This window comes from Martes martes (genome assembly GCF_963455335.1).
Source record: "Martes martes genome assembly, chromosome: X".
Lineage (NCBI taxonomy): Eukaryota > Metazoa > Chordata > Mammalia > Carnivora > Mustelidae > Martes > Martes martes.
In genome coordinates, this window is record NC_137897.1 from 98,994,698 (window position 1) to 99,010,355 (window position 15,658).

The window sequence follows — 15,658 nt, forward strand, 5'->3', positions numbered from 1 at the left end:
CAGGACCCATCCATATGTTGTCTACAAGAGACCCATTTGAAACCTAAATATACATCCAGATTGAAAGTGAAGGGATGGAGAACCATCTTTCATGCCAAAGGGCCTCAAAAGAATGCTGTGGTAGTAATTCTCATATTAGATAAAATAGATTTTAAACTAAAGACTGTAGTCAGAGATACAGAAGGACACTACATCATTCTTAAAGGGACTATCCACCAAGATGATCTAACAATTGTAAATATCTATGCCCCCAATATGGGAGCAGCCAATTACATAAGAAAACTATTAATCAAGATAAAGAGTCATATTGATGTGAATACATTAATAGTAGGAGATCTTAACATGCATCTCTCAGTAATAGATCATCCAAGCAGAAAATCAATAAAGAAACAAGAGCATTGAATGACACATTGGACCAGATGGACCTCAAAGATATATACAGAACATTCCACCCTAAAACAACAGAATACTCATTCTTCTCAAGTGCACATGGAACCTTCTCCAGAATAGACCACATACTGCGTCACAAATCAGGACTCAACTGATGCCAAAAGACTGAGATTATTCCCTGCTTATTCTCAGATCACAATGCTTTGAAACTGGAGCTCAATCACAAGGAAAAGTTTAGAAGGAACTCAAACACCTGGGAGCTAAAGACCACCATGCTTAAGGATGCTTTGATCAACCAGGAGATCAAAGAAGAACTTAAACAATTCATGGAAACCAATGAGGATGAAGACACTTCGGTCCAAAACCTATGGGATACAGCAAAGGCGGCCCTAAGGGGGAAATACATAGCCATATAAGCCTCCCTCAAAAAAAATTGAAAAATCCAGAATATACCAGCTGTCTCTACACCTTAAAGAACTGGAGAATCAACAACAAATCAAACCAACTCCACACACAAGAAGGGAAATAATCAAGATTAGAGCAGAGATCAATGAGGTAGAAACCAGAGATACAGTAGAACGTATCAATGAAACTTGAAGCTGGTTTTTTGAAAGAATCAATAATATCAATAAACCATTGGCCACACTAATCCAAAAGAAAAGAAAGAAAGCTCTAATTAATGAAATTATGAATGAAAAGGGAGAGATCACAACTAACACTAAGGAAGTAGAAACAATCGTCAGACGTTATTATCAACAGTTATATGCCAATAAGCTAAGCAACCTAGATGAAATGGATGCACTCCTGGAAATCTATAAACTCCCAAAAGTGAACCAGGAAGAAATTGACACCCTGAATAGACCAATATCTTGTAATGAAATTGAAGCAGTGATCACAAACCTCCCAAAACACAAGAGCCCAGGACCTGACAGATTCCCTGGGGAATTCTACCAAACTTTGAAAGAAGCAATAACACCTATTCTCCTGAAGCTGTTTCAAAAAATTGAAGCAGAAGGAAAACTTCCAGACTCTTTTTATGAAGCCAGCATTATCCTGACCCCAAACCAGGCAAAGACCCCACCAAAAAGGAGAATTTCAGACCAATATCACTGATGAATATGGATGCTAACATTCTCACCTAGATCCTAGCAAACAGGATCCAACAGCACATTATAAAGATTATCCACCATGACCAAGTGGGATTCATCCCTGGGTTACAAGGATGGTTCAACATTCACAAATCAATCAATGTGATAGAACAAATCAATAAGAGAGAAGAACCACATGGTCCTCTCAATTGATGCAGAAAAAAACATTTGACAAAATCTAGCATCCATTCCTGATTAAATGCTTCAAAGTATAGGGATAGAGGGAACATTCCTGAACTTCATCAAATCTATCTATGAAAGACCCACAGCAAATATCATCCTCAATGAGAAAAAGCTCGCAGCATTCCCACTGAGATCAGGAACATGACAAGGATGCTCACTCTCACCACTCTTGTTCAACATAGTATTAGAAGTCCTAGCAACAGCAATCAGACAACAAAGAGAAATAAAATGTATCCAAATTGGCAATGAAGAAGTCAAAATCTCTCTCTTCGCAGATCACATGATTCTTTATATTGAAAACCCAAAAGACTCCACCCCCAAACTACTAGAACTCATACAGCAATTCAGTAACGTGGCAGGATACAAAGTCAATGTACAGAAATCAGTGGCTTTCTTATACACTAACAATGAAAATACAGAAAGGGAAATTAGAGAACCAATTCCATTTACTATAGCATCAAGAACCATAAGATACCTGGGAATAAACCTAACCAAGAGGTAAAGGATCTGTACTGGAGGAACTACAGAACACTCATGAATGAAATTGAAGAAGACACCAAAAGATGGAAAACCATTCCATTCTCTTGGATCAGAAGATTAAACATTGTTAAAATGTCTATACTGCCCAGAGCAATCTATACTTTTAATGCCATTCCGATCAAAATTCCCCTGGTATTTTTCAAAGAGCTGGAGCAAATAATCCTAAAATTTGTATGAAATCAGAAGAGACCCCAAATTGCTAAGGAAGTGTTGAAAAAGAAAAACAAAACTGGGGGCATCACGTTCCCTGATTTCAAGCTTTACTACAAAGCTGTGATCACCAACACAGCATGGTACTGGCACAAAAACAGACACATAGATCAGCGGAACATAGTAGAGCTCCCAGATATGGACCCTCAACTCTATGGTCAAATAATCTTCGACAAAGCAGGAAAAAATATATAGTGGAGAAAAGACAGTCTCTTCAATAAATGGTGCTGGGAAAACTGGACAGCTATATGTAGAAGAATGAAACTCGACCATTCTCTTACACCATACACAAAGATAAACTCGAAATGGATAAAAGACCTCAACATGAGACAGGAATACATCAGAATCCTAGAGGAGAACATAGGCAGTAACCTCTTCGATATCATCCACAACAACTTCTTTCAAGCTATGTCTCCAAAGGCAAAGGAAACAAAAGCGAAAATGAACTTTTGGGACTTCATCAAGATCAAAAGCTTCTGCACAGCAAAGGAAACAGTTAACAAAACAACAAGGCAACCCGCGGAATGGGAGAAGATATTCTCAAATGACACTACAGACAAAGGGCTGATATCCACGATCTATAAAGAACTCTTCACACTCAACACACACAAAAGTGATAATCATATCAAAAAATGGGCAGAAGATATGAACAGACACTTCTCCAATGAAGACATACACATGGCTACCAGAAACATGAAAAAATGTTCATCATCACTAGCCATCAGGGAGATTAAAATTAAAACCACGTTGAGATACCACCTTACACCAGTTAGAATGGCCAAAATTAGCAAGACAGGAAACAACGTGTGTTGGAGAGGATGTGGAGAAAGGGGAACCCTCTTACACTGTTGGTGGGAATGCAAGTTGGTGCAGCCACTTTGGAGGAGAGTGTGGAGATTTCTCAAGAAATGAAAAATAGAGCTTCCCTATGACCCTGCAATTGCACTACTGGGTATTTACCCCAAAGATACAGATGTAGTGAAATGAAGGGCAATCTGTACCCCAATGTTTATAGCAGCAATGGCCACAGTCGTCAAACTGTGCAAAGAACCAAGATGCCCTTCAATGGACAAATGGATAAGGAAGATGTGGTCCATATACACTCTGGAGTATTATGCCTCCATCAGAAAGGATGAATACCCAACTTTTGTAGCAACATGGACGGGACTGAAGAGATTATGCTGAGTGAAATAAGTCAAGCATAGAAAGCCAATTATCATACGGTTTCACTTATTTGTGGAGCATAACAAATAACATGGAGGACATGGGGAGATGGAGAGAAGGGAGTTGAGGAAAATGGAAGGGGAGGTGAACCATGAGAGACTATGGACTCTGAAAAACAACCTGAGGGTTTTGAAGGGGTGGAGGGTGGGATGTTGGGGGAACCAGGTGGTAGGTATTAGGGAGGGCACATATTGCATAGAGCTCTGGGTGTGGTGCAAAAGCAATGAGTACTATTACGCTGAAAATAAAAAAAAAATAAAAATTAAAGTTAATGATGTACAGTATGGTGACTACTATAACACAATTAAGAAATTTTAAAAATCAATAAATTTTTTAAAAGATGAAAATAAGAGACCTTTTTTAAAGAAGGAATACTATGGTTTCAGACTTTGTTTTTAATTAAAATAAATCAAAGAAAAAAAAAAACTACCAGACTGAAACAGAAAGAAACAGAAAATTTGAACAGATCCATAATCAGCAAGAAAATTAAAGCACTAAAGGAATCTATCAAAATCCTTGAGGACAATGCAGGCAGCAACCTCTCTGACCTGAACCGCAGCAACTTCTTCCTAGGAACATCGCCAAAGGCAACAGAAGCAAGGGCAAAAATGAACTATTGGGATTTCATCAAGATCAAAAGCTTTTGCACAGCAAAGGAAACAGTTAACAAAACCAAAAGACAACTGACAGAATGGGAGAAGATATTTGCAAACGACATAGCAGATAAAGGGCTCGTATCCAAAATCTATAAAGAGCTTATCAAACTCAATACCCAAAGAACAAATAATCCAGTCAAGAAATGGGCAGAGGACATGAACAGACATTTCTGCAAGGAAGACATCCAGATGGCCAACAGACACATGAAAAAATGCTCCACATCACTCGGCATCAGGGAAATACAAATCAAAACCACAATGAGATACCACCTCACACCAGTCAGAATGGCTAAAATTAACAAGTCAAGAAATGACAGATGCTGGCGAGGATGCGGAGAGAGGGGAACCCTCCTACACTGCTGGTGGGAATGCAAGCTGGTGCAACCACTCTGGAAAACAGTGTGGAGGTTCCTCAAAAAACTGAAAATAGAGCTACCCTACGACCCAGCAATTGCACTCCTGGGTATATATCCTAAAGATACAAACGTGGTGCTCCGAAGGGGCACGTGCACCCGAATGTTTATAGCAGCAATGTCCACAATAGCCAAACTGTGGAAAGCGCCTAGATGTCCATCAACAGATGAATGGATAAAGAAGATGTGGTATATATACACAATGGAATACTATGCAGCCATCAAAAGACATGAAATCTTGCCATTTGCGACGACGTGGATGGAACTAGAGGGTATCATGCTTAGCGAAATAAGTCAATCGGAGAAATATAACTATCATATGATCTCTTTGATATGAGGAAGTGGAGATGCAAGGTGGGGGGGTTTGGGGGGAGGTAGGAAAAGAAAAAATGAAAAGATGGGATTGGGAGGGAGACAAACCATAAAAGACTCAATCTCAAGAAACAGACTGAGGGTTGCGGGGGGGAAGGGGGATGGGAGAGGGTGGTGGGGAAATGGACATTGGGGAGGGTATGTGCTATGATGAGTGCTGTGAAATGTGTAAACCAGACGATTCACAGACCTGTACCCCTGGGGATAAAAATACATTATATGTTTATTAAAATAAAAAAAATTAAAAAAAAAAAAGAAAAAAAAAAAAGAAAAGAAAATTAAAGCACTAATAACAAACCTCCCACAAAACAAGATTCCAGGGCCAGATGGTTTCCCAGGAGAATTCTACCAAGCATTTAATGAAGAAATAATACTTACTCTGCTGAAGCTGTTTCAAAAAATTTCAAAATGGAAGGAAAACTCCCGAACTCTTTCTTTGAGGCCAGCAATACCTTGATCCCCAAACCAGACAAAGACCCCATTAAAAAGGAGAATTACAGACCAATATCCCTGATGAACAAGGATGTCAAAGTATTCACTATGATACTAACCAATAGACTCCAACAGTACATTAAAATATTATTCATAATGGACAAGTTTGATTTATTCCTGGGTTGAAAGGGTGGTTCAACATTCACAAAAAATGCATTTTTATTTAAATCAATTGGTTTTAATTTCATTTTGGCTCTCTCTTTCTAACTATAAGTTTTGAGTAAGTTACATAGTCTCTTTGATCTTTATTTTCATATATTTAAACTCACAATGATAATACCATGTACTCCTCCAAGTTATTGTGAAGATAAAATGAAATAATCCATACAACGATCTCATAGTATTTAGATTTTAATAAATCCAAATTTAAAATTTAAATTTACCCAGTGACTATTAGCTTCTGCTGTCATTAGTACTAGTACTAATACCACCACCACCACCACCACCACCACTATGTATTTTTTTGTTCTGTATTTTTGTTTAAAGTTATTACAATAACTTTTTCTCTGTGATATTAAGACCCTACGTAAATGTAATTTAATACATAGAAATGTATTACATTAACTTTATCATTCCAGATTATGTTTTATAACAACACTTTGATGAACATCTTTGGGAATAATACAAACAAAATCTTATTTTAAAGTATATATTTTTTTAAGATTTTATTTATTTGACAGAGATCACAAGTAGGCAGAGAGGCAGGCAGAGAGAAAGAGGAAGGGAAGCAGGCTCCCCGCTGAGCAGAGAGCCCGATGCGGGGCTCGATCCCAGGACCCCAAGATCATGACCTGAGCCGAAGGCAGAGGCTTTAACCCACTGAGCCACCCAGGCGCCCCCTAAAGTGTAATTTTTAATGTGAAAATAAACCCATTCCATAACTGATTCCATCAAGTGGTATCTCAAGTACTTTAATTCATTGTAGAGTTATATTTGTTTTATATATATATATATATATATATATATTTATTATCTGGACTTGAATATCTAGATTTTTTTAAAAAACGATTTTATTTATTTGAGAGAGAGAGAGTGTTCCTGAGTGAGGGGAGGGACAGAGGGAGAGGGTGAAGCAGACTCCTCACTGAGCAGAGAGTCAGAGGCAGAGCCCCATTGCAGGACCCTAAATATGACCTGAGCCGAAGGCAGATACTTAACAGACTGAAATCTCTAGGTGCCCTAGAGATCCATATTATTTTTTGCATAGGGTAAATAAGTCTACACTCCCTCTACTAAAGTAAATAAATCCAGGGTATTCCAATTAATTTATATAGTGGGGATTTCAGGCCATAATGAGCTTAATGTTTGTATTTATGCTTACATTTAAGACAGATAATTCTATTAATCTATTTATATCAATGTATACCCATATACCTATATATCTATATCTATAATCACATATGCTTCTTTACAGCCACACACACAGGCCTCTCCATATATACTTACTGGCAGTAGAATTACACCTAGTTATTAAAGGAAACTATTAAATTGTTAAAAATCTATCTCACTGTCTCAAGTTGTTTTATGTTATTAAATGACATTTTGGAACTAGACCACAGCTGGCATCAATGATGGAAAGAAATTAAAAAAAAAAATTGGTAAAGCTGCTAATAAACTGATTTGACACAGTGCTTAGCACACAGAGATTATTATAAACTTTTAGATGATAGAAATTTAGACAACTCTATGTGACAGTATTAAGAAAGAAACAAGCAGTCTGTATATGATACTACACAAATAATCTACAGTGTTGAAAAGGTTATTTATAATTTGCAAAACTACACATTCCTTGATGAACTGAGTAAGGTTGTGTAAGATAGAAGGTTAATAATATAGCTTAAAGTTACCAGAAGTATACATATTTGAGAAGTGTTTGTAACATGTTTAAAAAAATCCAAACATTAAAATAAACAAGAGTTTCTTAACGTAAATGTTATTCAATATTTATTATAGATACATAAAGAGATACTTATTTTAAGTAAATGAACTCTCTAAAGTATAGAAGTTTCAAACTGTAAGTGATGTAAGTCTTCTAGACAGTTAGTTTTAAGATGGAATAAAGAAAGCAATGCCTAATAGTTGGCAGAAAAACAGACACATAGATCAATGGAATAGAACAGAGAACCCAGAAATGGATCCTCAACTCTATGGTCAACTAATCTTCAACAAAGCAGGAAAGAATATCCAATAGACATTATTTAATATACATTATATTATTTAATAGAAATTAAAATAGACATTTAATAGATATTAAAAATAGCTGGAAAAAATAAAACAGGAGTCCAAAGCAGGGTTATAATAAGAGAATATATAGTAATACAATAGAACAAGATAAAATATGATCCAGCAGAATTCAAAAGAAGAAAACAGAAGAGAAAAATAAAGCCATCATAAATTTGAAATAACATAAAGGAAAGTAAGCTGTTGAGAACACAGCAAAGTGTGAAAATGAGACTTGAGAAAGACTAGTAAGAAAGACATGGACATGAACAAAGATTAAAAAGAAATTGTTTTAAAATGATAAATATCCTATAATCCAGCAACTTTGTTACTATATATTTACACAAAGAATACAAAAATACTAATTCAAATGTATACATGCCCCCTGATGTTTATAGCAGCATTTTCTACAATTAGCTAAACTATGGAAACAGACAAAGTGTCCTTTGACTTATGAATTGATACAGAAGATGTGAAATTATATATATATATATATATATATATATATAAAATGAAAAAAATAATGAAATCTTGCCATTTACAATTACATGGATGGAGTTAAAGAGTATTATGCTAATCAAAATAATTCAGAGAAAGATAAATACAATGATTTTATTCACATGTAGAATTTAGATACAAAACACATAAGCAATGCAAAAGAGAGAGAAAGAGGCAAACCAAGAAGCAGAATCTTGGCTACAGAGAAAAAAACTGATAGTTACCAGAGGGGAGATGGGGGAAATAAGTGGGGGAAATAGGTGATGGGACTAAGGGGGGCATTAGTTGTGATGAGCACTGGATATTGTATGGAAGTGTTGAATCACTATATTGTACACCTGAAACTAAAATTACACTGTATGTTAACAAACTGGAATTTAAATAAAAACTTAAGAAATAAAAACAGAAATAAATTAAAAATTTTTAAAAAATGACGGATACTGAAGATAAAAGAGTGAACTTTATGAATAGTTAGTGTCACTGAAGAGGATAATCAAGGGGCGTCTGGGTGGCTCAGTGGGTTAAAGCCTCTGCCTTCGGCTTGGGTCGTGATCCCGAGGTCCTGGGATTGAGCCATGAATCAGGCTCTCTGCTCAGCAGGGAGCCTGCTTCCCTTCATCTCTCTCTCTCTGCCTACCTGTGATCTCTGTCTGTAAATAAATAAATAAAATCTTTTTTAAAAAAAGAGGATAATCAAATTAATAGAATATAAAATCAATGTTTAGGGATGCCTTGGTTGCTCAGTCAGTTAAGCATTTGCCTTTGGCTCAGGACATGATCCTGGAGTCCTGGGATCAAGTCCTGTATGAGGCTTTCTGCTCAGTGGGGAGCCTGTTTCTCCCTCTGCCTGGGTCTCCCCTCCCCTGCTTCTATCTCTCTCTCTTTATCTCTCTCTCTCTCTCTAACAAAAAAATAAATAAATAATATTTTTAAAATTCATTTTAAAACATTTTAAAAGATTGTATTTATTTGAGAGAAAAAGAAGCAGACACCCTGCTGAGCAGGTAGTCAAATGCGGGGCTTGATCTCAGGACCCACAGGTCATGACCAGAGCTGAAGGTAGATGCTTAACCAACTGAGTCACCCAGGTGGCCCTGAATAAAAAATCTTTAAAAAAAATTCAGTGTTTAGGTGGAAGGGCAAGATGGTGAAGGAGTAGGAGACCCTATTTCAACTGGTCTCCTGAACTGAGCTACATATCTACCAGAGCCCTCTGAACACTCATGAAATCAGCCTGAGATGTAAGATTATACACTTCTGGATCTCTATGAGGGTAGAGGATCATCAGTGGAGAGGTACAGAGGAGTTAGAAGTGTGTGGACAGATATCGGAGTGTTAAACAGAAGGAGGTCGCTACCAGAAATAAGCCATTGTAAAGTAATGCCCAAATGTGAAAAAGCCCTGCACTTGGTGACCAGCATTAGTTTGGAGACTGGTGGCTGTGAGATGGGAAGGGATTAATAAGAGCACTCAAACAGAACGAAGAGACTTAAGGGACAATTGCTGGGACTGGGTGGCCACAGGCATGGACCTAAGGCCATGGTCCCAGGATGGCCACAGCCAAGGCCTGCCCATACCTGAGAGAGTCTGGCATGGGCTGGAGTTGGCGGTCCCCAGGTCTGTGGCCACCCCAGCTGCATCAGCTGCCTCTACCACTGCTGGGGTTGAGTGAATCTGGTGTGGGCATGGAGTCCAGTCAGAAGTCCCAGGAACAGCAGCTGCCAGGACCAGGTTCAACCGGACCAGTATCACTTGCAGTTTTGGTAGTACCGGGGTACAGAGATAAGCGGGGACCTCAGACAACCACTGAGGCAGTGGCTGTGGATGTGCACTGCCTGTGGGAGGTTTCAGTGTTCAACAGAGTTTGCAGAGGGGGAATCTATATGTTCCGGACCATTCAGAGGGGAGCAAACAGTGGCTTCTCTCTAAGGCAGAGGTCTGGTTGCAGACAGCTTACTATGCTCTGACCCTATGAAAAGGCATGAAAAGCCACCAAAGAACAAAAACCTCCAGAGAACAGAGGCCTGAAAAACCGGTTTCCATGGAGCGCAGCCCCCTGAGAGGGGGCAGGACAACTCAGCCCAAGCAGGATTGATAGAAAAACAATGAGGAGAGCCCCTCTCCCAGAAGACAAGCCAAAAGTACAAAAGGACAACAACCACATGGTCCCCATAAAACTGTAAAACCCTGCCATCAGGGGAAAGCAATATATCAAGCTCCCTGTATTGCCCCACAACCTGTATATTTTGTATATACAACTTATCTCTCTCTCTCTTTTTAAATTCGTTCTCATGAATCTCTCTCTCTCTCTCCTTTTTTAACTACTTACCGTTTCAACTGGTTGTTTGATATGACATATTCCATAATAACTTTTTAACTTGAATTTTTTTCACACATATACTTTTTTTAAATATATATGGATAGATAAAAGCTTCAAGGTAGTCTTTTATTTCCCTATTCAATCTCTCTCTCTCTCTCTCTCTCTCTATATATATATATATATATATATATATATATATATATATATATATCAGTTCTAATTTCCTTGTATCTCTGGAAAGTTGGGTCCTCTAATAAAGTTAACAAGATACACCAAGGAAGAACTGAAATGTCCTTCCTTGCCCACATTGAGGGATTATCCTTTCGTTGGTATTTCTGTGTGTTTGTTTTTGTTTTTGTAGTTTATAAATCTTATTTGTGGGTTTCATTTTGCCTGGGTTTTTCTTTTCTTTTTTTTCTTTTCTTGGTCTTTTTGTTTGTTTTTGTTTTTCTACTTTATAAATCTTACTATTTGGTCTCATTTTGGCTGTTTTTTTTTTCTTTCTTTCTTTTTGGTGGTGACTTCTGATTGCTCTGAAACTTTTCAGAGTGCACCTTGCCTGGATCATGATTGATATTTTCAGCTATATATCGCCTCAACCACTTCTCACCAGAATGACTAGGAGGAGGAACCCCAACAGAGGAAAAAATCAGAAACTGTGACTTCTGCTGCAGAACTATTGGATATGGACCTAAGCAAGATCCTGGAAATAGAAATCAGGATAACAGATATGCAGACAATGGCTAGGTTGCCGAAAACCCTTAGTGGTAACATAGAATTTCTAAGGGGAGAAGTGAGAGCTGATCCGGCAAAACTTAAAAATACTGTCAGTGAGATCCAATCGAATCTATATACAATAACAGCTAGAGTAAATGAGGGAGAAGATCAAATTTGAGATCTAGAAGACAAACTGAAAGAAAAGAAGGATCAGGGGTGCCTGGGTGGCTCAGTGGGTTAAAGCCTCTGCCTTCAGCTCAGGTCTTGATCCCAGGGTCTGGGATCGAGCCCCGCATCGGGCTCTCTGCTTAGCAGGGAGACTGCTTCCTCCTCTCTCTCTCTCTCTCTCTCTCTCTCTCTCTCTCTGCCTGCCTCTCTGCCTAATTGTGATCTCTGTCTGTCAAATAAATAAATAAATAAAAAAGAAAAGAAGGATCAGGGGGAGGCCTGAAACAAACAGATTAGAAGTCATGAAAACAGAATTAGAGAAATTAATGATGCCATGAAATGTTCCAGTGTCAGAATTATTGGGATCCCTTAGGGGGTGGAGAGAGAGAGGACTAGAAGATGCAGTTGAACATATCCTAGAAGAGAATTTCTGTAATCTGGGGAATGGGAAAAAAGTACTCATGTCCTAGAGGCAGAGAGGACACCTCCAAAGATCAAAAAGGGTAGAGAGACCTACCAGCATGTGATTGTGAAATTTGCAAATTATAATATCAGAGAAAATGTCTCAAGGACAGCTAGGTGGAAGAGATTCCTTACTTACAGAGGGAGAAACATTAGAAGAATGTCAGACCTGTCCACAGAAACCTGGCAAGCCAGAAAGGTCTGGCAACACATATTCAGGGCACTAAATGAGAAGAACATGCAGCTGAGAATTCTTTATCTGGCAAGGCTTACATTCAGAATGGATGGAGAGATAAAGAGCTTCCAAGACTGACAAAGACTAAATGATTATGTGACCAGCAAGTTAGAAGTACAAGAAATATTAAGGGTATCTTATAAAAGAAAAAAGACATGGCTCTCCAAGAGAACACCAAATGGCGGATGACGCCTGTGCTGCGGGAGGGCCTGGAGGGCCCAGGGGCCCTGGAATGGGAGGCCACGGCGGTTTCCGCAGAGGCTTCGGCAGCGGCATCCGGGGCCGGGACCGTGGCCGGGGTTGGGGCCGGGGCCGGGCCGAGGCCTCCGAGCTCGCAGGGGCAAGGCCGAGGACAAGGAGTGGATCCCCGTCACCAAGCTGGGCTGTCTGGTCAAGGACATGAAGATCAAGTCCCTGGAGGAGATCTATCTCTTCTCCTTGCCCATCAAGGAGTCTGAGATCATCGACTTCTTCCTGGGAGCCTCCCTCAAGGACGAGGTCTGGAAGGTCATGCCTGTGCAAAAGCAGACGCGCGCTGGCCAGCGGACCAGGTTCAAGGCATTTGTCGCCATCGGAGATTACAATGGACACGTCGGTCTGGGTGTCAAGTGCTCCAAGGAGGTAGCCACTGCCATCCGCGGGGCCATGATTCTGGCCAAGCTTTCCATCATCCCTGTGCAGCGAGGCTACTGGGGGAACAAGATTGGCAAGCCCCACACTGTCCCGTGCAAGGTGACTGGCCGCTGGTGCGTCTCATCCCCGCCCCCAGAGGCACTGGCATTGTCTCGGCCCCTGTGCCCAAGAAACTGCTGCTGATGGCTGGTATCGACGACTGCTACACCTCAGCCAGGGGCTGCACTGCCACCCTGGGGAACTTTGCCAAGGCTACTTTCGATGCCATCTCCAAGACCTACAGCTATCTCACCCCTGACCTCTGGAAGGAGACTGTGTTCACCAAGTCTCCCTATCAGGAGTTCACAGACCATCTTGTGAAGACCCACACCAGAGTGTCTGTGCAGAGGACCCAGGCTCCAGCTGTGGCTACCACATAGTTTTATACAAGAAAAATAAAGTGAACTAAAGCTTGTTAAAAAAAAAAAAAGAAAAAAGACATGAAGAGTGATATAGAACAGAAATTTACAGAGACAACCTGTAGAAACAAGGACTTCACATACAACAGGATGACAGTAAAAGCTTATATTTCAATGATCACTCTCAATGTGAAAGGCCCGAATGCTCCCATAAAATGACACAGGGTTGTAGATTGGATAAAAGGCAGAACCCAACCATATGCTGTCTACAAGAAACAAGTTTTGAACCTAAAGATACATCCAGTCTGAAAGTGAAGGAATGGAAAACAATCTTACATGACAACAGGCCTCCAAAGGAAACTGGAGTAGTGATTCTCCTATCTGACAAATTAGACTTTAAGCTAAAGACTGTAGTCAGAGATACAGAAGTTCACTCTATCATTCTCAAAGTGTCTATGCAACAAAAAGATCTAACAATTGTAAATATCTCTGCCCCCAATATGGGAGCACCAACTACATATGCCAATTGTTATGCAAAATAAAAAGACACATTGATAAGAATATGTTAATTGTAGAGGATCTTAACATGCCATTCTCAGCAATAGATAGACCACCTAAGCAGAAAATCAACAAAGAAACAAAAGCTTTGAATGTCACACTGGAACAGATGGACCTTGTAGATATATACAGAACATTTCACCCTAAAACAACTGAATATTCATTCTTCTCAAGTGCACATGGAACTTTCTCCAGAATAGACCACATACCAGGTCACACATCAGATCTCAGCCCATACGAAAAGACTGAGATTATTCATTGCATATTCTCAGACCACAGTGTTTGAAAGTGGAACTCAACCACAAGAAAAATTTTGGAAGGAATTCAAACACTTGGAAGCTAAAGACCATCCTGTTCAAGAATGTTTGGATCAACCAGGAAATCAAAGAACAACTTAAACAATTCATGGAAAACAATGACAATGAAGACACATCAGACCAAAACCTATGGCATATGGCAAAGGTGGTCCTAAGGAGGAAATACATAGCCATCCAAATCTAACTCAAAAAACTAGAAAATTCCTGAATACACAAACTCTCTTTACATCTTAAAGAACTGGAGAATCAACAACAAATTATGCCATCCCCATGCACATGAAGGGAAATCGATTAGAGCAGAGATCAGTGAGTTAGAAATCAGAGATACAGTAGAACACATCAATGAAACTAGAAGCTGTTTCATTGAATGAATAAAATTAATAAACCAAAGGCTAGACTAATCTTAAAGAAAAGAGAAAGGACCCAAATTAATAAAATTATGAATGAAAGGGGAGATATCATGACTAACACTGAAAATAGAAACAATCATTGGAAATTATTGCCAACAGCTATATACCAATAAGTTAAGCAACCTAGAAGAAATGGATGCATTCCTGGAAACCTATAAACTTCTGACTGAAGACTGAAACAGCAAGGATTTGACAACCTGAATAGAACAATATCTAGTAACAAAATTGAAGCAGTGATCAAAAATCTCCCCAAAAACAAGAGTCCAGGACCTGATGGATTCCTTGGGGGAATTCTACCAAACATTCAAAGAAGAAACAATACCTAGTCTCCCGAGTCTCATTCAAAAAATAGAAACAGAAGGAAAACTTCCAGACTCTTTCTATGAAGCAAACATTACCTTGATTCCCAATCCAGGCAAAGACCATATCAAAAAGGAGAATTTCAAAGCAATAACTCTGATGAATATGGATGCCAAGATTCTCAAGAAGAGCCTAACTAGTGGGATCCAACAGTATATTAACAAGTTTATCCACTATGACCAGGTGGGATTTATCCCTGGGATGCAAGCGTTTTTCAACATTCACAAATCAATCAATATAATAGAATAAATTAGTAAGAGAATAGAGAAGAACCACATAGTCCTCTCAATTGATGCAGAAAAAGCATTTGCTAAAATACAGCATCCATTCCTGATTAAAAGTCTTCCAAGTGTAGGGATAGAGGGAAGATTCCTCAAGTTCATGAAATCCATCTATGAAAAACCCACAGCAAATATCATTCTCAATGGTGAAAAGCTGACAGCCTTCCCTTTGAGATCAGGAAAATGACAAGGATGTCCATTCTCACCACTATTGTCAATCGTAGTACTAGAAGTCCTAGCAACAGCAGTCAGACAACAAAAAGAAATAAAGTGTATTCAAATTGACAAAGAAGAAGTTAAACTCTCTCTTCGCAGATGACAGGATGCTTTATGTGGAATAACCAAAAGATTCCACCCACAAGTGAATAGAATTCATACAGCAATTCAGTAATGTGGCAGGATACAAAATCAATGCACATAAATCAGTTGCTTTCTTATACACTAACAACGAAA

The 15,658-nt window shown here is 39.0% G+C and overlaps 1 pseudogene across 1 annotated transcript; it reads left to right on the plus strand.

Moving 5' to 3' along the window:
- The first annotated feature begins 12,426 nt into the window (after nucleotides 1-12,426).
- LOC308337263 (small ribosomal subunit protein uS5-like) lies at nucleotides 12,427-13,300 on the plus strand (annotated as a pseudogene). The gene has a single exon. The product of its transcript is annotated as a small ribosomal subunit protein uS5-like (transcript).
- Nucleotides 13,301-15,658: the final 2,358 nt, after the last annotated feature.